Below are 23519 nucleotides of genomic sequence, written 5' to 3'. Positions count from 1 at the left end.
TGCTTAGTTTGCAGCCTTCAGTGTGAATGAAAAAGGGAAGATTCAAAACTCAGTTTAATGATAAAAATTTGTAAGTTTATTCAGCATTGTAATGTCAATGCTTCTACATCTCGCGGGTTTATGAACTTCAACACGTTTTTCAACACCTGCAGTTTATGTATGGTAACTTGCCTGGGACTTCTCACTTATAAAATGTTGAAACACTTCCCTCTGGAAATAAGAAACAAGTTGTATGACCATCCCACAGTCTCACCACTTTGATAACTATTACTACTTGTGAGCAAATATTGTGGCTACAAACTTGCAAAAATATCATATTCTACTCATCAATATACTCTATTAGAATTTACCACTTTTAGCACATTTCTGCATATTTCTTTAAAAAGTGCTCATAGGGATCCCTGGGTGGCGCAGCGGTTTGGCGCCTGCCTTTGGCCCAGGGCGCGATCCTGGAGACCCGGGATCGAATCCCACGTCGGGCTCCCGGTGCATAGAGCCTGCTTCTCCCTCTGCCTGTGTCTCTGCCTCTCTCTCTCTCTCTGTGACTATCATAAATAAATAAAAATTAAAAAAAAAATCCTTATAAAAAGTGCTCATAAGGAGCGCTGGGGTGGCTTAGTCAGTTAAGTGGTTAAGTGTCTACCTTTGCCTCAGGTCATGATACCAGAGTCCTGGGATCGAGCCCCAGGTTAGGCTCCCTGCTCAGTGGGGAGTCTGCTTCTCCTTCTCCCTCTGTCCCTCCCCACTCATGCCTGCTCTCTCCCTCTCAAATAAACATATAAAATCTTTAAAATAAGTAAATAAAGAAAAAAGTCCTTATGACCCATTGATGTCTGTACCTCTCAATTTACTGAAAAATTGTGATCCTTCCCAGGTCCTAGTTATCATTAGAGATTTTAAGTCTTTCCATTGTAAGTTGCTTAACAAGGGCCAAATGTTTCACTGATTGTACATACATTGACTTCTGTGCTACATATGTAAAAACATCCATTGATTTACGGAGGAAAAGATCTGTCTCTTGATCTTCTTAAGCTCAACACAATTTCCATGAAATTATAGTTGTAATTACAACTTATCCTGAATCCTTAGGCATTTGTGAGTTATAGAAAAGGAACATTTCTTTATGCCTCACAACTATGATAGTATAGTTTTACCGTCATTCTTCATGGTAGGAGTAAACTTTGTCTCCTTAAAAAACAGAAAGCATATTAAAGGGGGGACACTGACATTAGGACAAGTTACAATAGAATTTAAAGGAAATAAAGGAAAATATTCATTTTGGTTAGGTGAGATATCTGATTTCCCAGTGACAGCACTAGTTTGCATTCCCACCAGTAATGCACAAGGTTTCCTGTTTTGTTACATCTTTGTCAACACTTGATGATTCTTGTGTTGTTGATTTTGGCCATTCTGACAGGTGGGAGGTGATATCTCCTTGTAGTTTTGACTTGCATTTCCCTGATGATGAGTGATGTTGAGCACCTTTTCATGTGTCTGTTGAGCCATCTGGATGTCTTCTTCGGAGAAACGTCTGTTCATGTCTTCTGACCATTCTTTAATTGGATTATTTGATTTTTTGAGTGTTAAGTTGTATCAATTCTTTATATATTTTGAATACTAACCCTTCATCAACTAGGTCATTTGCAGATATCTTCTCCCATCATGTAGGTTCCCTTGTAGTTTTGTTGTTTCCTTCTCTGTACAGAAACTTTTTTATTTTGATGTATTTCCAATTGTTTAATTTTGCTTTTATTTCTTTTGCTTCAGGAGACATATCTAGAAAAATGTAGCTATGGTTGATGTCAAAGAAATTACTGTTTGTGTTCTCTTCTAGGATTTTTATGCTTTCAGGTCTCACATTTAGGTCTTTAATCCACTTTGAATTTATTTCGGTATGTGGTATAGGAAAGTGATCCAGTTTCATTCTTTTGCATGTAGCTGTCCAGTTTCCCAGCACCGTTTGTTGAAGAGACTTTTTCCCATTTTATGTTCTTGCCTCCTTTGTCAGAGTGTAATTGACCATATAAATGTGGGTTTATTTCTGGGTTCTCTGTTCTGTTCTATTGATCTGTGTGGCTGCTTTTGTGCCAGTACCATACTTTCTTGATCACTACAGCTTTGTGATATAACTTGAAGTCCAGAATTGTGATGCCTGCAGCTTTGCTTTTCTTTTTCAAGGTTGCTGTCACTATTTGGGGTCTTTTGTGGTTCCATCCAGATTTTAGGGTTGTTTGTTCTAGCTCTGTGAAATATGCTGGTGGTGTTTTGACAGGGATTGCATTAAATCTGTAGATTGCTTTGGGTAGGATGGACATTTTAACAATATTTGTTCTTCTAATACATGAGCATGGAATATTTTTCCATTTCTTTGTGCCATCTTCAATTTCTTTCATCAATGTTTTATAGTTTTCAGAGTACAGGTCTTCAACCTCTTTGGTTGAGTTTATCCCTAGGCACTTCATTATTTTTGGTGCAGTTGTAAAAGGGATTGTATTCTTTCTTTTTTATTTTAAGATTTTATTTATTTTAGAGAGAAAGAGAGCATGAGTGAGGGAGGGGCAGAGGGAGAGGGAAAGGGACAAGCAGATACTCCACTGAGTGGAGAAGCTGATATAGGGCTCGATCCCAGAACCCTGAAACCATGACCTGAGCCCGAGTGAGATGCTTAACTGAATGAACCACCCAGGTGCCCCTAAATGGGATTGTTTTATTAATTTCTCTTTCTGCTGCTCCATTGTTAGTGTATAGAAATACAATTGAGTTCTCTACATTGACTTTGTATCCTACAGCTGTACTGAGTTCATTTATCAGTTCTAGCAGTTTTTTTTTTTTTTTTTTTTGGTGGAGTCTTTAGGGTTATATGCCATCTGCAAATAGTGACAGTTTTGCTTCTTTACTGATTTGGATGCCTAAACTCGGTGTGTTTTTTGGTAAAAATTTATTTGAGAGAGAGAGAGAATGAGAGCATGACTGAGGGTAGAGACAGAGGGAAAGATAATTCTCAAGCTGACTCTGCACTGAGCATGGAGCCTGATGTGGGGCTCAGTCTCGCAACCCTGAGATCACGACCTAAGCCAAAACCAGGAGTTGAACGCTCAACAGACTGCACCACCCAGGTGCTGCTAAAGTTTTCTGATATCTTAATTTACATATTAATTTAGTATATTGAATTAACCAAATCAACCTCTGACAGAGATCATTTCCCATTGGCTCAGTTATCAAAACTTAATTGAACATTGTAGATTCAAATACCTGACTTAAAGCACCGTGTTGACCCACAGGACCCCACATTTCAGTGAAGCAGTAAGGGCAAAGGGAGAGCTGAACATGGGAAGATTTCAAGACAATCCAGAGCAGCTGAGGGTATCCTACTGGCTTTAGAGGAGTAGACGAGGGGAATGTGGTAGACTTGCAGAATAACTGCCAATAGGAGTTGTGCTTCACGAATAGCGATTACCTTTCTCCTTTCCAAGGATGGGAATGAGGTGGATGCTTAGGGCCTTAAAACTGGAAGAGAAAGTTGTGAGAAGTGGTGGATCAGGGGCCAAACGATTGTATCAGTGGTGGAATAGGAGTGGATAAATACCACAGGGTAAAATTAAGGTGGAATTTCTAAAGTTCGTACAAACAGCAATTAGGCAGTTTCCATGAGAGGAGAAGCCAGACAAGGCAAGGTTTGTGTTTGATGGCCAGGCCAAGTTTGGAGGAAGCCCACTGAAAATTAGGGAACAGGTAACAACACCACCAGCCATAGGAAGTGCTGTATGACTCTACTCGGACTGCCATAACGAAGTACCACAGATGGGATGGCTTAAACAGTGGAAATGTATTTTCTCACAACTCTGGAAGTTAGAAGTCTGAAATCAAAGTGTTGGCAGAGTTGTTTCTTTTTTTTTTTTCTGAGAGCCATGAGGGAAGGATCTGTTCTAGGTCTCTCTCCTTGGCTTATAGATGATCATCTTCTCCCTATGTCTTCACATGGTCTCCCTTCTGAACATGTCTCTGTTCTAATCTCTTGTTTATAAGGACACCAGCCGTATTGGGTTAGCATCCACCCTAATGACTTCATTTTAACTTAATTCCATTAAGATCCTGTGTCCAGACATGGTCACATGCTGAGACAGTGGGGGGTTAGGATTTCATCATATGGATTTTGGGAGGAAGATGTAATTCAGCTTATAACAAGAGCCTTTTAATAAACATCATCTCTTTTCTAAGTGACTGCTGGGCTCTGAGTCAGATGAACAAGACAGCTCTTGCAGATAGAATGTTCACTATCTATTGGGATAAGTGTTTGGATATTTATTCTTCCCTGGCATCTGAGTAAAGGTTCACAGGACTCGGTGATTGGAATGAGCCTAGAAAAATACGTGAGAAGCATTTGGAGGGAGTGTGAAGAAGGATGGCATGGGTAAGAGAGGATGCAGAATTTTCTTCAAAGGTGCAGAATTTAGGCTCCATCAGTGGTAGAGTCATACAGGTCTAAGAAGTATTAATATGGAGATGTCTTAAATATCAATATAACCATGTATTTGCATCACTTTCAGTGAAAAGGAGCCTTTGTTTTACTGTTGTTTTTGCAAAACATTTAGACACACTGCCTTGATGACAGCTTCTTGTGGGGACATGGAATATAAACAAAACTGACAGGACACTAGTGTTTTTCCATCTGCCTGATGTGAATTTGGTGGTGTTTAGAACTAAACGATTTTCTAGAATCTCATAATAGGAATACAATCTTTCTAAATTTTGAGAGGCAGGAACGAATAACTCCTGTAGCGTTCCACAGAACAAGGCCTGAGACAGGATTGTGAAGGTAGTGGTGGTTGTTTTTGTATTGAGAGAAACGAGATACTATGTGGGACATGGTAGCCGCTCAATAAAATAGCTCATTAACTAATAGATTATTGGATTTAATGGCCTTTAAAATCAAAATTGTGTACTACGGTTAGGTTTCCAGTAGTAAGACATTGCAAGTCTAAAGGCCAGTACTTATAAAAGATCATTAGATTTAATTAATCGAACGTAGTTTATATTTTCTAATATAAATTATATCTGCATACTTAATAGATGCTTTTATATAGCAATGTAATGATTTTTGTCACACACATGCATGAAATTGGTGTATCAAATAAGGGCCGCTTAACGTTGCTTTTACTGTTGTATCCCTCTGTTAATATCTTGTACCAAAAGAGTCGACAAACCCAACAGATATTAAGAAGTTTGCACCTGGTTCACTGATGTCTTCCGACCCCCACAGTAATGACCCCTGAGCTTCCTCTGTACTTTGTGACTTGCCTCCAATAAACCAAAGTGAGTAAGTCCTAAAGGAGAAGCATTGTTTGTAGCATTAAGGTAAATTCTTCAGGAGAGCCGCAGTGGATTTAGTGTGGGGTAGATTCTTTTCATTGTGACTCACCTGTGGCCTATTTGTATTTTGCGGATGCTCCACCTCAGTGCTTAGTCATCGCCCCACACACTCTAGGGACCGGTTGTTGCTGAGGTGTAAATTTACCCTAACATTGGTTTCGGGAAGACCCAGAGGATCAGGACAACTGACTGTGTCAGTATCATCATTCGTTTTACATTATAAACATTCTGTTCATTGAGCTCCTGGCTAATAAAGAACATTGAGCCCTTTCTAGTTCTTGTGAGTTGAGAGCCAAGTTCCATCAGGAGGCACCAAAGAGGCTTTGTCAAGAGTGAAGAATATTTGAGGAGCACACCATGAAGGAAGACGCAATAAAGTACCGTGCAAACAAAAGCAAATCACTTGTAGACATTCAGCGTGTGAGCTTTCGGGAGTTGGGAGGACCCCCATGTATAGATTCTTAGTCTGTTTGCTCTGATATTGAGGAAACCACACATAACAGCAGTTCCTTATATAACACTGTGTGCCAAGCACTGCTTTTATAACCATACACACACACACGCACGCACGCACGCACGCACCCCAATTTGATCCTTAGTAAAGCTCTATGAGAGAAATACTTTCATTCTGCATTTTGGAGATGAGGAAACAGGCAGAGAGAGCATATGTAACTTTCCTAAGGTTATACAACCAGTAAGTATTAGAGCTGGGATTTGAACCCAGGCAGTATGTGCTTAGTCCTTGCACACCCCGCCCCACTTCCTGCAACTGGATGGGGGTTCTCATACCCACTTCCTGCAGCTGGATGGGGTCTAGTGTGTATTTCTGAAGGTCGATTTTTATTTTTGTTTCCAAAAGACTGTGCTCCGCATGTCTCCCAGAAGACCCTCCTTACCTCTTCCTGGATGGCCCTGTTAAACTCCTGTTGTTAATTCTCCCCTCTGGAAGTTGTGCTTTCACTAAGTGGAGTTGTTTCACCACTTGCCAATATCTTCTGGATCAGATTAGTAATGTACTTTTTTTTAATAAATTTATTTTTTATTGGTGTTCAATTTGTCAACATACAGAATAACACCCAGTGCTCATCCCGTCAAGTGCCCCCCTCAGTGCCCGCCACCCAGTCACCCCCACCCCCCACCCACCTCCCCTTCCACCACCCTTAGTTCGTTTCCCAGAGTTAGGAGTCTTTCATGTTCTGTTTCCCTTTCTGATATTTCCCACTTATTTTTCTCCTTTCCCTTTTATTCCCTTTCACTATATTTTATATTCCCCAAATGAATGAGAACATATAATGTTTGTCCTTCTCCGATTGACTTATTTCACTCAGCATAATACCCTCCAGTTCCATCCATGTCGAAGCAAATAGTGGGTATTTGTCGTTTCTAATGGCTGAGGAATATTCCATAATGTACTTTGGACCTACAAAAACCCAGCTACTTTCTCAACCCTCCCAGTGGGTTCCATATCACAAGAGATATATCTGTTGTACTTGGGCTTTAATGACACATGAAAGGTCTGTGGTAATATGTTTTTCTGCGAAGTGTAGGTGACAGCATCCACAAGGACCAACAGAAGGCAAGACTGGCAATTGTAAAAGTGACTCATGTGGAAAATTATTGAATTTCAAGAGTTTACTTCCTATCTCATTTCTTAAGTATTGGTTCATTTTCATCTATTGAGTAAAATAATAAGATGTAACATTTCCACTTTACTATCCTTAGAAATGGCTTTAAAATTTTATGGTTGGTTATATATCAGTGCCTTCCCTTAACTTCTGGGAGTGCAACCTATCACAGTCCGTATTATAATGTTAAGTCCCACCTTACTTACAGATAGTGGGTAGAAAACTGGTCTTACTAAACTATTTGACCATGTTATGCTCCCATGTCTTCTTTTTTTAATTATTTTAATCCCATTATAGTTAACATACAGTGTTATATTAGTTTCAGACGTATAATATAGTGATTCAACAATTCTATACATTACTCAGTGCTCATCAAGATAAATATACTCTTGGGGTGCCTGGGTGGCACAGTCAAGTGTCTGACTCTTGATTTCAGATCAGGTCATGATCTCAGGGTTCTGGGATCGAGCCCTGTGTCAGGCTCTACACTCAGCATGGTGTCTGCTTGAGATTCTCTCTCCCTCTCCCTTTGTCCCTCCTACCCATGCCGCCCCTCTCTCTCTCAATAAATAAACAAATCTTTAAAAAAAAAAAGATAAGTATACTCTTAATCCCTTTTATTTTTTTATTTTTTTTAAATTTTTATTTATTTATGATAGTCACAGAGAGAGAGGCAGAGACATAGGCAGAGGGAGAAGCAGGCTCCATGCACCGAGAGCCCGTTGTGGTATTCGATCCCGGGTCTCCAGGATCGCGCCCTGGGCCAAAGGCAGGCGCTAAACCGCTGCACTACCCAGGGATCCCCCTCTTAATCCCTTTTAATGTATTTCACCCATCCTCCCATCCTCCATCCTCTGGTAATCATCAGTTTGTTCTCTGTATTTAAGAGTCTATTTCTTGGGGACGCCTGGGTGGCTTAGCGGTTAAGTGCCTGCCTTCAGCCCAGGGCGTGATCCTGGAGACCCAGGATCGAGTCCCACATCAGGCTCCCTGCATGAAGCCTACTTCTCCCTCTGCCTGTGTCTCTGCCTCTCTCTCTCTCTCTCTCTGTGGGTCTCTCATGAATAAATGAATAAAATCTTTTTTAAAAAAAGACTCTATTTCTTGGTTTGTCTCTTTTTCCTGTGCTCATTTTGTTTCTTAAATTCCACTTGTGAGTGAAATCATACAGTATTTATCTTCCTCTGACTTATTTTATTTAGCACGATACTCTCTAGCTCCATCCATATTGTTGCAAATGGCAAGATTTCATTCTTTTTATGGCTGAATAATATTCCATTGTGTATATATACCACCTCTCCTCTATCAATGGACACTTGCACTGCTTCCATGGTTTGGCTACTATAAATTATGCTACAATAAATAAAGGTGCATGTTGTTTTTGAATTAGTGGTTTTGTATTCTTGTGTGTGTGTGTGTGTGTGTGTTTGTATTCTTTGAGTAAATACCCTGTAGTGAAATTACTGGATCATATGGTAATTCTATTTTTGATTTTTTGAGGAACCTCTGTATTGTTTTCCACAATGCCCACACCAGTTTGCATTCCTACCAACAAAGATTTCTCCACATCCTCACCAATGCCTATTGTTTCTTGTCTTTTTGATTTTAGCTATTCTGACGGTTGTGATGTGGTATCTCACATGGTTTTGATTTGCATTTCCCTGATGATGAGTGATATTGAACATCTTTTCATGTATCTTTTAGCCAATCTGTATGTCTTCGTTGGAGAAATGTCTGTACATGTCTTCTGTTCATTTTTTAATTGGATTATTTGTGGGTTTTTTGGTGTTTCAATTTGCAAGTGTCTACAGTCTGAAAAATCTGAAATAGGTCTCTCATAGGCACCATATAAGGGGTCTTGCCTTCTTATCCATTCTATCACTCTCTGTCTTTTGATTTGAATGTGTAGTCCATTTACATTCAAGGTAATTATTGATAATTATGTACTTATTGCCATTTTGTTAATTGTTTTATGGTTGTTTTTATAGTTCTTTGTTCCTTTCTTTTCTTGCTTTGTTCTCTTGTGGTTTTGTTGGCTTTCTTTAGTGATGTACTTGTATTCCTATCTCTTTGTTTTTGCATATCTATTACTGTTTTTTTTGTGGTACCATTAGCTTTGTATATAACATCTCATGTATATAGCAGTCTATATTAAGTTGATGGTCGCTTAAGTTTGAACGCACTCTGTATATGGTGTCATATTTTACCTACTTTTATCGTGTGAATCCCTGACTGATTTTTATAGATATACTTTTTTTTTTATACTACTTTTGTGCTTCCTACTTTTCTTACCCCTGCTTATGGTCTTTCCCTTCTTTTTTTAAAGATTTTATTTATTATTTTAAAGAGAGATAATGTATGTGAGCAAGGGGGAGGGAGAGTGATGGGGAGAGGATCCCAAGCAGACTCTGTGGTGAGCATGGAGTCTGACATGGGGCTCAATTTCATGACCCTGAGGTCACGACCTGAGCCGAAACCAAGAGTCAGACACTCAACCAACTGAGCTACGCTGGTGCCCCTGGTCTTTCCTTTTGATTTTAGTGTCTCTTTAACTTTCCTTGTAAGGCTGGTTTACTGTTCATAAATTCCTTTAACTTTTGTTTATTAGGAAAACTCGTTTCCTTTCTTTCTTTATAAATGATAGTTTTGCTGAATAGCATATTCTTGGCTGTAGCTTTTTTTTCTTTTTCTTTTATTTATGATAGTCAGAGAGAGAGAGAGAGAGAGAGAGAGAGGCAGAGACATAGGCAGAGGGAGAAGCAGGCTCCATGCACCGGGAGCCCGACATGGGATTCGATCCCGGGTCTCCAGGATCGAGCCCTGGGCCAAAGGCAGGCGCTAAACTGCTGCGCCACCCAGGGATCCCAGCTTTTTTTCTTTCAGCTGTTTTAATATGTCTTGCCTTCTGACCTGCAAAATTTTTACTGAAAAATCAGCTGACAGCCTTAGAGAGTTCCCATTGTATATAACTGCCTTCTTTTCTCTTGCTGATTTTAAAATTCTCTCCTTATTACTACTTTTGCCATTTTAATTATTATGTGTCTTGGTGTGGACTTCTTTGGGTTGTTTTTGCTGGGGGCTCTATGTGCCTCCTGGGTCTGGATTTCTGTTTCCTTCCAGGTTCTGGCAGTTTTCAGCTGTTATTTCTTCAAATACATTTCTGTCCTCTTTTTTGCCTTTTTTTTCTGGGATCTCTATAATGCGAATGTCATTACACTTAATGGTGTCACTGAGTATCCTAAGTCTCTTTTCATTTTTTATTATTATTTTTTCTCTCTCCTGTTGAGCTTGATTGCCTTCCGTTACTCTGTTCTTTAGGTCACTGATCCATTCTGCTTCGTCCATTCTACTACCAATTCCATCCAGTCTATTTTAAATTTCATTTATTGAGTACTCATCTCCGTTTTTTTCTTATGTTTTCTATCTCTTTAAGGTCTCACAGAGGTCCTCCATTCATTTCTCAAGTCCATTGAGTATCTTTATAACCATTACTTTTTTTTAATAAAATAATTTTTGATTGGTGTTCAATTTACCAACATACAGAATAACACCCAGTGCTCATCCTGTCAACTGTCCCCCTCAGTGCCCGTCACCCACTCACTCCCAACCCCGCCCTCCTCCCCTTCCACCACCCCTAGTTCGTTTCCCAGAGTTAGGAGTCTTTATGTTCTGTCTCCCTTTATGGTATTTCCCACACATTTCTTCTCCCTTCCCTTCTATTCCCTTTCACTATTATTTATATTCCCCAAATGAATGAGAACATACACTGTTTGTCCTCCGATTGACTTACTTCACTCAGCATAATACCCTCCAGTTCCATCCACGTTGAAGCAAATGGTGGGTATTTGTCGTTTCTAATGGCTGAGGAATATTCCATTGTATACGTAGACCACATCTTCTTTATCCATTCATCTTTCGATGGACACCGAGGCTCCTTCCACAGTTTGGCTATCGTGGACATTGCTGCTAGAAACATCAGGGTGCAGGTGTCCCGGCGTTTCATTGCATTTGTATCTTTGGGGTAAATCCCCAACAGTGCAATTGCTGGGTCGTAGGGCAGGTCTATTTTTAACTCTTTGAGGAACCTCCACACAGTTTACCAGAGTGGCTGCACCAGTGCACATTCCCACCAACAGTGTAAGAGGGTTCCCTTTTCTCCGCATCCTCTCCAACATTTGTTGTTTCCTGACTTGTTAATTTTCCCCATTCTCACTGGGGTGAGGTGGTATCTCATTGTGGTTTTGATTTGTATTTCCCTGATAGCAAGTGATGCAGAGCATTTTCTCATGTGCATGTTGGCCATGTCTATGTCTTCCTCTGTGAGATTTCTCTTCCTGTCTTTTGCCCATTTCATGATTGGATTGTTTGTTTCTTTGCTGTTGAGTTTAATAAGTTCTTTATAGATCTTGGAAACCAGCCCTTTATCTGATATGTCATTTGCAAATATCTTCTCCCATTCTGTAGGTTGTCTTTGAGTTTTGTTGACTGTATCCTTTGCTGTGCAAAAGCTTCTTATCTTGATGAAGTCCCAATAGTTCATTTTTGCTTTTGTTTCTTTTGCCTTCGTGGATGTATCTTGCAAGAAGTTACTGTGGCCAAGATCAAAAAGGGTGTTGCCTGTGTTCTCCTCTAGGATTTTGATGGAATCTTGTCTCACATTTAGATCTTTCATCCATTTTGAGTTTATCTTTGTGTCTGGTGTAAGAGAATGGTTTAGTTTCATTCTTCTGCATGTGGATGTCCAATTTTCCCAGCACCATTTATTGAAGAGACTGTCTTCCTTCCAATGGATAGTCTTTCCTCCTTTATCGAATATTAGTTGACCATAAAGTTCAGGGTCCACTTCTGGGTTCTCTATTCTGTTCCATTGATCTATGTGTCTGTTTTTGTGCCAGGACCACACTGTCTTGATGACCACAGCTTTGAAGTACAACCTGAAATCTGGCACTGTGATGCCCCCAGATATGGTTTTCTTTTTTAAAATTCCCCTGGCTATTCGGGGTCTTTTCTGATTCCACACAAATCTTAAAATAATTTGTTCTAACTCTCTGAAGAAAGTCCATGTTATTTTGATAGGGATTGCATTAAGCGTGTAAATTGCCCTGGGTAACATTGACATTTTTACAATATTAATTCTGCCAATCCATGAGCATGGAATATTTTTCCATCTCTTTGTGTCTTCCTCAATTTCTTTCAGAAGTGTTCTATAGTGTTTAGGGTATAGATCCTTTACCTCTTTGGTTAGGTTTATTCCTAGGTATCTTATGCTTTTGGGTGCAATTGTAAATGGGATTGACTCCTTAATTTCTCTTTCTTCAGTCTCATTGTTAGTGTATAGAAATGCCTAACCATTACTTTAAATTCTCTATCAGCTATATTACTTATCTCCATTTAGGTTAGATTTTTTGCTTTGACTTTGTCCTGGTCATTCATTTGGGACATAGCCCTCTGTCACTTCGTCTATTTTCTGTGTCTTTTTCTGTGTTAGGAAAGTCATCTGTATCTTTAAGTAGTGGGCTCATGAAGAATAGGTCCTGGAGTGCCCTGTAGCACAATGTCACCTATTCACCAGAACCTGGTGCTTCAGGAGTGTCTTCTATGTGTGCTGCATATGCCTTACTATTGTAGTTGAGCTGTGTTTGCTTTCAGTCCAGTTGTCTGAAATGCATCTCTTTGCCTGTTGTGGGCAGAATTTGGTCCCTTTGGTGTTAGCAGGTGAGTGTGGACCTGCCTTGGGTTTTCATTGAGTAAGAGCAGGAGTTTGGTAGAGATGCAGTAGCACAAAATTGCAGGGTGCTGTCCCTTTGTTCTGTTCTAGGTTTTAAGCCCTGCTGATTGTAAGAACTCACGAAATTAGTCCCCTCTGATGTTCAGAGCCAAATATTATGAAAATTCATCTTCACTTGCAGATTCCTCATGTCTGGGGTGCTTGGTAGGAGGGTCTGTTGCTTTCCTATCTCTGTGTCCACAGTATCCCTCCCTCCTGTGGACCGTCCCATGGGTCCCTTTAGTGCATCGCCACCCTTCCTACCTTGATGTGGCCTCTTCTCTATATTTAGCTTTTGAGAGTCTGTTCTGCCAGTCTTTGGGTCATTTTCTGGGTTATTTACACTGATGTGGCTGTTATCTTGTATTTGTGGGATGAGGTGAGTTTTTTTTTTTTTTTTTTGAGGTGAGTTTAGTATCTTCCCACTCTGCCATCTTCCCTGGAAGTCCATGTCCCCATTGTCTTTTTATACATCTCAGGGTATGTGGTATTTCTAAATGAGTCACAGCAAATCAGAATGACTAATATGACACAGTTTTAAGACAAAGAAGGAAAAACAATCTGTAATGTGTTCCTCTGATGGTTCATTGAGAGCAGTGGCTCTTATGAGGAAGCATGTTGAATTGGAGGATGGTGTGCAAGGGCCCAGTGCATCTCTCAGCTCCAATTTTTTTTTTTAAGATTTTATTTATTTATTCATGAGAGACACACACAGAGAGAGACACACATACAGACAGAGGGAAAAGCAGGCTCCATGGAAGGAGCCTGATGCGGGACTCCAGGGTTACGCCCTGGGCCGAAGGAAGGCGCCAAACTGCTGAGCCACCCAGGGATCCCCTCTCAGCTCCAATCTCCCATTATCTAGATATTTGACTTAATGCAAGTCACTCAGAATCTTACAGCCTTAGATCACTCACCGATAAAAGGTGGGTTTTAGAATAGTTCTGTCAAGTAAGTTGCATCTGTTAAACGAGTGAAGCTAAAAGCTGATATTGTCAAAATTGTGCAGAAATAGGTATATATTACTGTTGATATTAAAATTGACCCATTTAGAGCAGTTTGACAGAATATAAATATCAGCACCATTTGGCCTAGTCATTAGATTCCTCACACTAAAATTTATGTTAAGAAAACTAATCAAAACTGAGAAAAACTGTCACTAAAATACTATTAATAATAGTACAGAATTTATTTTAATACCCAACCACAGAAAGGAAAAAAAAACCTAAATGCTCAGCAACAGAGAAATACTGAAGGAAATTAGCGTCTCCATGATATAGGATGGTATGTGGCTATGGAGCCCATTGTACTACGGGAGTCAACAAACTATGGCCAAGTGGGACCAAATCCATCCCACTGCCTATTTTTGTTAATGTATGTCTTTTTAAATGTATTTTTCATTTTCTTTTTTTAAAATAAAGGTTTTATTTATTGATTGATGAGAGATACAGAGAGAGGCAGAGACACAGCCAGAGGGAGAAGCAGGTTCCCCAGAGGGAGACAGATATGGGACTTGATCCCACGAGGCTGGGATCATGCCCTGAGCTAAAGGCAGACACTCAACCACCGAGCCACCCAGGCATCCCTATTTTTTTAAAATTTTTATTGTATTTTTAAAAGATTTTTAAATTTCTTTGAAAGCAATTTCTACAGGGCCTTAACCTACAACCCTGAGATCAAAAATCACATGCTGTACCACCTGAGCCAGCCAGGCACCCCTGTAAATGAATGTTTATTGCAAGACAGTAATGCCATTCCTTTTTGTATCCTCTTTGGCTGCTTTTGTGATGCAGTGGCTGTGACGGAGGCTGTGTGGTTGCACAGTCTAAAAGATTTACTTTATTGGACGTCTACAGAAAGAGTTTGCAAACCCCAAGCTTTAGAAGATACTAATAATGAAAGGAAAGTGAAACCTTACATTCGCACATACAATGATGATAACTATAAGGCTTATTCTGTGTGCCCACTGAATACACGTGTACTGACAGCATGCAGATAAATAGAACCAACACTGAATATGGCTGAACTCTAGAGGTGAAATAAAAGGATTTATTTTTCTAAATCTCTTCTCTGTTCCTGTTCTAAATTAATAAAGCAACATTTTTGTCCTGGCCAGGGTGCTGTGGCAAAAGGCACCCTGATATGCTGGTCTGTGGCAAGTACATTGAGAATGGCTGTTACTGTCTGGGCACTGGCAGCCTAGCACTATTGACTAGTGCCAGTGGTACTAACATTACATATTGTCTAGGCAGGATACTCTCAGGTTGACAGTGTTGCTTATCTGCCTTCAATAGACAGGTCTTTTCCCTGCTGCATCCCTAGACTATAAGCAATTGAAAGATCAAGTAAAACACTGCTGACAGGAAGAGCGTGATGTTATTCTCCTGTTCGGACAGCCTAGCAGTAATGAAAGAAGTGAGGTCATTTATTTGACTTTATACTCCACTGGTGCTTAAAAAAGTGGTGTTTGCTTTTGGAACCTCTCAAGGCTTGAGCCAGTCTACAAAATGGAGAAACCAAATTCATAGACGGTGTGTTACTCTTTAAAGGGGATGGCTCAAAAGCAAATCAACATAGCAGCTATCACCAGTGACATGGACAAGGTTCATTTCTTTGAAGATTTTTTAAAAGATTTTATTTTATTATTTACTTGAGAGAGAGTGCACAGAGGGAAAGTGAGAGGGAGAAACAGACTCCTTGCTGAGCTGGGAGCCTGATGCAGGGCTCAGTACCAGAACCCCAAGATCATGACCTGACCGAAGGCAGACGTTTAACTGACTGAGCTACCCAGCTGCCCCAAGGCTCATTAAAAAAAAAGTATATTCTTTTAAAGACTTTATTTATTTGTTATTTGACAGAGGGAGAGAGAGAGCACACAAGCAGAGGGAGCTGCAGAGGGAAAGGGAAAAGCAGGCTCCCACTGAACAGGGAGCCAGGTTGAGGGCAGGATCCTGGGATCATGACCTGAGACAAAGGCATATGCCTAACCAACTGAGCCACCCAGGTGCACCAACAAAGCTAATTTTAATCGCAGAATAATATTGTACTCTGTATTACCATCAGGATTCTGGAGTCAAAAGGTTCCAAAGTGAAAGAAGACCTTCACCAAATCAGTCAATTCCTAGATCTCACTTTCCCATCTGGAGAAATGTGGCCTGCATCAGATGTGTGCTTCTCGGCTTTGGCCACATTAGAATCACTTGGGAGTCAGAATTGTAGGAGTTGGGGGGAGGAAGGAGGAACTGGGGCACCTTTTAACCATAGATTCTTTAAAGTCCATCTGGACGATTCTGATGTACATCCAGGGCTGAGGATGTTTGGGCTAAATGATCTCAAAATTTCTTTGTTATTGTGTTTTAGAGTATACACATATGTGTATATACATTGTGGGGATATCAGTTTTATTTTGTCATTGAATAGCAATCACAAGCTCTGAAAACAAATGATTATTTTAATAGCATACATACCATTTAATAGTATATGCGCCATTTATTGAATTTCTTATATATACCAGGTACTTGCTAAACCTCCTTAGTTTTTAAAGTAAATTTGTCTGCAAATCAAAATCACAGTGACATATCACCTCACATCTCTTAGGAAATCTGTTATTAAAAAGTCAAGAGGGGTGCCAGGGTGGCTCAGTTGGTTGAGTGGCTGACTCAGCTCAGGTCATGATCTAGGCGTCCTGGGATTGAGCCCTGCATTGGGCTCCATGCCCAAAGGGGAGTCTCCTTGGGTAGGCTCTCTCTCTCTCTCTGCTCTCCCTTTCCTGCTCCTCTCCCCACTCGTGCACTCTCTCTGGAATGGCTAAATGAATCTTTTTTAAAAATAAAGAAAAATATGAGATACAAAATGCTGTTGAAGATGTGGAGAAAAGGGACCCCTCATGTACTGTTGGTGAGAACGTAAGCTGGTACAGCCATTATGGAACACAGTATGGAGGTTCTTCAAGAAATTTAAAATAGAACTACCATATGATCCATCAATCCCACCTCTGAGTATATCTCATAAGAAAACAAAATCACTATCTCAAAGAGATATCTGTACTCATGTGTTCAATGCAGCAGTATTCATAGTTGCCAAGGTATGGAAACAGCATAAGGTCTATCAATAGATCAGATGAATTGATAAAGAAAATGTGAGATGCACACATACACACACACACACACACACACAGTGGAATATCATTCAGTCTTTGAAAATGAAATCTTGTTGTTTGCAACAACATGGATGAATATGACGGGCATTATGTTAAGTGAAATAAGTCAAAGAAAGACAAATACTGCATGGTATCATTTATATGTGGAATTTTAAAGAAGTTAAACTCATGGAAATTGTAGCCTTGTGGTTGCCAGGGGCTGGAGGGTGGGGGAAATAGGTAGAGTCTGTAAGGTAAAAAAAAAAAAAAAAAAAAAAAAAAGTAAAAATTGTCAAGTTTAACCTTCCTGATAGACCTCTGAATTTGATGTCATTATTTTCATTCCAATGGGAGCTGAAGAAACAGTTTATCAGGGATTAACTATTTTGCTCAATGTCATAGAGCTAACAGCCAAAAGTGGAATTTAACAGAGGTTTGTTTTTAAGTCTAAAGCTGGATATATTCTCTGCTGCACTGTATTCTTTTCAAAGGTAATTTTCTACAAGCCACCAAGTTATTTTGTATATTCATTGTTAGTTTATAATACCGGGCACATTACTCAAAGATTCTTGGGTCAGAGCTTTCAGGCATTTGCCTAAAGGTTATTTAGACAAAATACTGGCATACATCTAGTGTTTGGCTGTTAGCGTTTTTCATTTGCATCAACCAGGATTTTGCAGAGAAACAGAATCAGTATGATCCACACAGAGACATATACATGTGCGTTTACCTGTTCATTTTAAGAAATTGATTTATGCAGTTGTAGGGGCTGGCAAATCAGAAATCTGAAACTCAGGTAGGAGTCTTGAGGCATAATTTCTTCTTGTTCAGGGAAACCGCAGTTTTGCTCTCTTAAGACCTTTCATCTTACTGGACGAGGCCCACGTACATTATCAAATATAGTGTAAAGGCTACTAGTTATAGATGTCAACCCCAGCAACATCTATATTAGTGTTAGACTGGCTAACTGCATACATATACAATTAACCACTAGAACATTGTTATGTGGGCCTAAATGCACGCTCTAGCTGGAAAATTAGAATACCCCCACTGTGAACTCACTGGCGTTTTGTTTTCACTTTTCTTACATTTTTTTCCTTTTTTTTTCTTACATTTTTAAAGTTAATGCCTTCTAACTTGTCAGAGTGAAGTACCAAGCACTGTGTTAGATGTTGAACATTCAGAAAGGAAATGGTAAAAGTTTTTGCTGTTAAAAAAATAAATAAAATCTGCTTAATAGTTCTTAATATCATGCCCTGTATGTAACAAGTACTCCAGTGTTGGAATTAATAGAGAACACTGCTGCTCAAAAGTGTCAGTGCTATTCATGCCCAAATTATCAACATTTATATTAAAATCCCCTTTTACTTTTTTGGTAAATTTCATGAGAGATATATTATGAACAGAAGCCTACAGTCATTAGAGGACTATAGCCCAAGCATACTTTGATGCTGCTGGAATCAGCGCGATTTCTGAAAATCTATTCACTTTGTCCAAAAAATCATTGCGTTTGTAGCAATCATTGCAATATTGCCAAACCTGGGTATTTCACATAATAAATAGAGGCTGTGGTCACAACTTTCCAAAAATAAATAATTGAGTGAATTCAGTGGAGGGAAAAAGAGAAGCATACCTAATTCTTTAGCATCCTTAGGATTAATATCCAGTCAGTACCTCAGTGTTTCAAGTTACTATTCCTGGGTGTTTGTGCTGTTGTGAAATGAAACTAAACTTTATAATGTTATCATGGTCTCATCTCCCACCAGAAACACCTAGTGGTTGTAGATACCATGAGTTAGTATATTAAAACCAATTGGAAAAAATTTTAACCTTTGGTTGAACTCTGCAGATACACATCTGTGCAATACTTTGTGTTTTGGAAAATCAATAAAAATAAGTATTTATTGAATTCTTCCTATGCACTAGACTCTTCATAAATATAATCTCATTTATTCTCAACAACACTGTTTAGTAAATGCTGTCATTCATGCTATCGTTGGAGAAACTGAGGCTTGAGGCCACACAGGTGGTACGTAGCAGAATTGAAGTTTAAACCTAGATCTGACTCTTTTGCTGTGGGTTTTTTTTTCATTATGCCACATTGTATTTCAGTAACCTCATTCATTATTTTGTTGTGTAGAAAGAAAGTCTTCTGACTTAGTAGCCAGGCTAATATACTGATCACTTAAAATTATGTAACTATAGATTATTTCTAAGTTGTCAAATACTGTCACTTGTCACATATTTTGCTAATAGATTCTCCTATACCCCTTTTAGCTGATAAAAGAAATAATCATGCTCATGCCTGCTTTTAGAGATCTGTACGAAAAGCCCATGGTTGGTCCAGTGCCCTTCTAGATGCCAGGTTCTAGAAAAGTAAATCAAGGGTTTTCCCTTTCGCAAATAGCAAGCCTTTTATTCGCATATCTGCTGCAGTTGGCCAAGGGTTTGTGGCACATGGTTGCTTGGACTGATCTTTTCTTGTGAGACCCCGTCCTCATATGCTCTTATCTTTTCACATTAAGAAAACAGAAATGGTTTTAAAGGGGTAAAAATGAACTTTGCCATTTGTACATTTGAATCAGATGTGCATTAGCTAGTTGACTACACAGTGAGACCAGTGGGGTAAAATGAAACCCAGAGGCAGCATACTGGCAGATCTTGCTATAAATGAACCTTCAGGACTATACCAGGGTTAATGATCAAGTGACCATATAATTCATCCTTCTAGATGTAATCCTTTCAAATGTGAAAGTGGGGCCTCATAGTAATTATGCTGGGATAGCAGGTATTAAAGTGGAACACACTGTGTCATGGACATCACCATGTGTCAGAATTTTAATGCTAAATTAACATGTACCTAAGTTGTCATAGTTCTCTTAGTTCTGATTCAACCAATGCTATCGACTCTGTGGTAGGTTCTGTGACAGGTGTTGTCTATAGTATTGGAGGATGGGTACAGTGCTAGAAGATAGGCACACAGCTGTATGGACAGGGATGTGAATTACCACGCCTCCTGTAATTTGAATGGTAGTGAAGATATGAGAGTTCTCTGGGAGTATAGCACAGGGGATGAATTGTAGTCCAAGTGTTGAATAGAGGAGGAAAGGCTTATAAAAAACTTGAAATGTTTGAGCTAAATCTTGAAGGATAAAGTTATGATTGAAAGTAGGACATTTAAGACAGTGGACAAAGCATATGTAATAGTACTTGGGTGAACTTGGGTACATGGGAGTTAGGAGAAAGTAGATTGATGTGGCTGGACTATGAAGAGCATAGGAGAATAAAATAATAAATGAGGCCTGAAAAAGTTGGTTTATGGGCAAGACTGTGAGGGCTTTATCACCTTAAGATCCTCTCCATAAGAAGAAACAACAGAATACTCTTTATATAAATCACTCAAAAAGAGAATTGGATAATAACACGAGTAAAGTAAATTTCAGTGTTTTTCCCAAGCAACATATCTTCACGTACATTTTTTCATTCATTCAATGAGTATTGCTCATACTGTGGTCCTCAGACCAGCAGTGTAGGCTTCACTTGTGAGCTTATTAGAAATGCAAATTCATGCCCCCCAACCTGAACTACTGAAACCAAATCTCTTGTGATGGGATCCAAGAAACTGTTTTAACCAACTCTCTAAGGGGATTCTTATGCATATTAAAGCTTGAGAACCACTGCATTAAACATTTATTGAGTTCCTCTTTGCTGTCAGCTTCTGTGTTGGACACTGGAGATGGAGTTGATTTGAATTAGGTACCGTCTCAAGGCTTGATGGTTGAACAATAACACCTAAATGAAAACGCCTCTATGAGAAGCTGCAAACTGATGAAATTGTCAGCTAGATTATAATGCTGTACTGCTAAGTGTTCCATGACTTCAATACTAAGAATTTAAGATATATTCCAGAATTTTCCAGAGAAACATGGAAATCTTTGCACCTAAAGCAAATATTTGTTTCATTGTGTATAGGTTTTTTTTTTTTTTTAATGTAGCTGAATTTGTCTGCAGAGGTAGTTCAAATACTAGTGAGGATTTGGAAGAGAACTATACTTTTTAAGGTTTTATCTTTTTAATAGCTTTGTTTACATTTTCTGCTTTTGTGATATATTTATCCATTCAGAATCATTTAAGCACTTGGTAATTAATCCTTAGCCAAGGGCAATGATTATTTCTTATTATTAAATAGTCCAAATGTACTGAAACACCCATGCAGATGTAACCTGTTGTCATTTTGTTGTAAGAAATATGCTCATGTATGTCAAATCACAGACCAAGAAGTATAGAATAGAGAGAACAGAAAAGGAATAATTTTTGAGGCTATAATACCTGAATATTTTCCAGAATTGCTGAAAGTCACGAATCCTTGGATATGGGAGACACAGGAAGAGATAGTAGAAGACATAAAAGAGATACACACGTTGTTGTGAAAACCAAAGACAAAGATCTCAAAATCAATTGCCAAGAAAATGAGACGGAATGATATTTCTCAGAGATAAGAGAAAATAGTTATCAACACAGAACTATGCACACTTACTGAAACTATTTTATGAGAGTGTGGGAAAAATAAAGATGTGTAAGATAAACAAAACTGAGAGAGGATACAAATGGCCTCATTGAAGAGACTCCTAAAGAATGTATTCAGGCAGAAGAAAGACTCTGGAAGGAGCATCTGAGATGCAAGAAAGAATAGTCAAAGAAATAAATTATGAGACAAATAGGTAAAACTAAATAGAACGTTTCTGTATAAAATGCCACCAAAGATTTTATAACATGTTACTATGTAGTAATGCTATTACCGTTTAGTTAGAAGTTGCGTTGTGACTTACCTCAGGAGTTATTTAGGGGAGTGCACATGTAGGTGCACATGTTTACTTTTTATTGTTGACTTCTAACTGTATTGTCAGATATTTTTTCATCTATTTGATATCAATTCTTTAAAAATTGTTAATGTCCTTTATTTACCAGTTATGCTTCAGCAGCACTCAAAACCTAGGAAACACAAAGGCACACTCAACTGGATTTGGATGAAAATTTTCTTAAATAAGTCAAGAGAGGTCGGGGCACCTGGGGACTATCAACAGTGAGAAGGGACTGTTACTGTCTCCAAGCTTTGTGGGTGCCAGGCAGAGAGGGGACAGACGAAAATCACCCGGATCTCCGTTCATGTTCTCCAGCCTCTGCCAGTATTTCCCAGTAGCCATGCCTAACTGGAAGCCAGAAGAGTCCAGGTAATGCAGCTTATAGGAGTTACCGCATAGAGCAAAGGTGGGAAAAGCAGAGCATAATTGGTGGAGAGGAGCAAATGGAAAACCAGCCAATTCTGTGAGATGTGATGTGACATTTTTGCGTATATTTTTTATCAGAAAATAGTATGTATTCGTGTATCAGTCATGGCCTATCCAGGAAAACAGAAGTCACTCGAAGTGTTTTAGAAAGAGCAAGTTAAATGCAGAGAATGGGTTAGCAGGGGAACCAAAAGGGAAGGGGAAGCGACTGAGAGATTAGCAATAGCAGGAGCTGCATCGCATCAACGTCTGGAGAGTCAGAGTAGGTGATGTTATCAGAAACCCGCAACCAGACCGTCCTTAGGAACCTAGGTTATTCTATCAGGGCATAAAATTCATGATTTTAATAACTCCTTTTTTATTTTAATAATTCTTGATGAATTGTTCCTTTTATCATTATGTCATGTCTGTTTCTATGAATGCTCCTTATGTAAATTATTTGCATTTGGTATTTATGTTTTTTACAGTTTTTTTTTTTTTGGTTAACATTTCTCTTTCATATTTTTGCTTTATTTTCAAACTTTGTGTTGTTTCACTTATAACATGTCTGTTTAGATCATTTTAATCTATTGTGATAATCTATCTTTCAGTGGGTAAATCCAATCCAATTACATTTGATTTGACTGCTGTTATTTTCAGGATTTTTTTCTTATCACAACCTTTTCTTGGTCAGATGCAGTGATCAGATGCTGTGCATTTTTGTGTCTGCCTGAGAGAGTATTTAGTGCTGATTTTACCATTCACATGAGAGGCTGTAATTTACCTTCTTCAAAAAGAGCTGTCTTCATTAGCATTGAAATAAAAAGAAGGACCTATAGACATCTCATCCTAAATCCCTGTTCTGCTTTTGTCTGTGGGGTCGAATGGTTCATGGTGAGTTTCGATTTTATTCTGTGTCGTGGGGATCCAATCAGAATAGTTGAGAATATGGAAATGACATGCTCTGGTTTGAGAGATGAAAGGATCAGTCTGGCTGAAGTGTTAGTAGACCATGGAGCTAGAGTGAAAAGGAAGGAAACTAGAGATGATGATGGTGGATTGGGTTTAGGAGGTAGTGGTGGAGGTGGGGAAATATGGTCCAACTCTGGCTGTATTTTGGAAGATGAACCCCATGTATTTGTTGATGGAAGAAAAGAGATGAACCAAGGCAGTTTTCTAGGTTTGAGCAGTTGGATTCACAGCAGCACTATTTACTAAGATACAGGTCTGGGAGAGGGATCCTGCAAGTTTTGTTTTGAATATGCTAAGTTTGATTAATGGATATATTTAGTCAACGAAAATTTATTTAGTAACTGCTGTGTGTCAAGTACTGTTTTAAATGTATGGCAAAC

The sequence above is a fragment of the Canis lupus genome, chromosome X (assembly GCF_003254725.2).
Source record: "Canis lupus dingo isolate Sandy chromosome X, ASM325472v2, whole genome shotgun sequence".
NCBI classification, from domain to species: Eukaryota; Metazoa; Chordata; class Mammalia; order Carnivora; family Canidae; genus Canis; species Canis lupus.
This window is presented reverse-complemented; position numbering follows the sequence as displayed.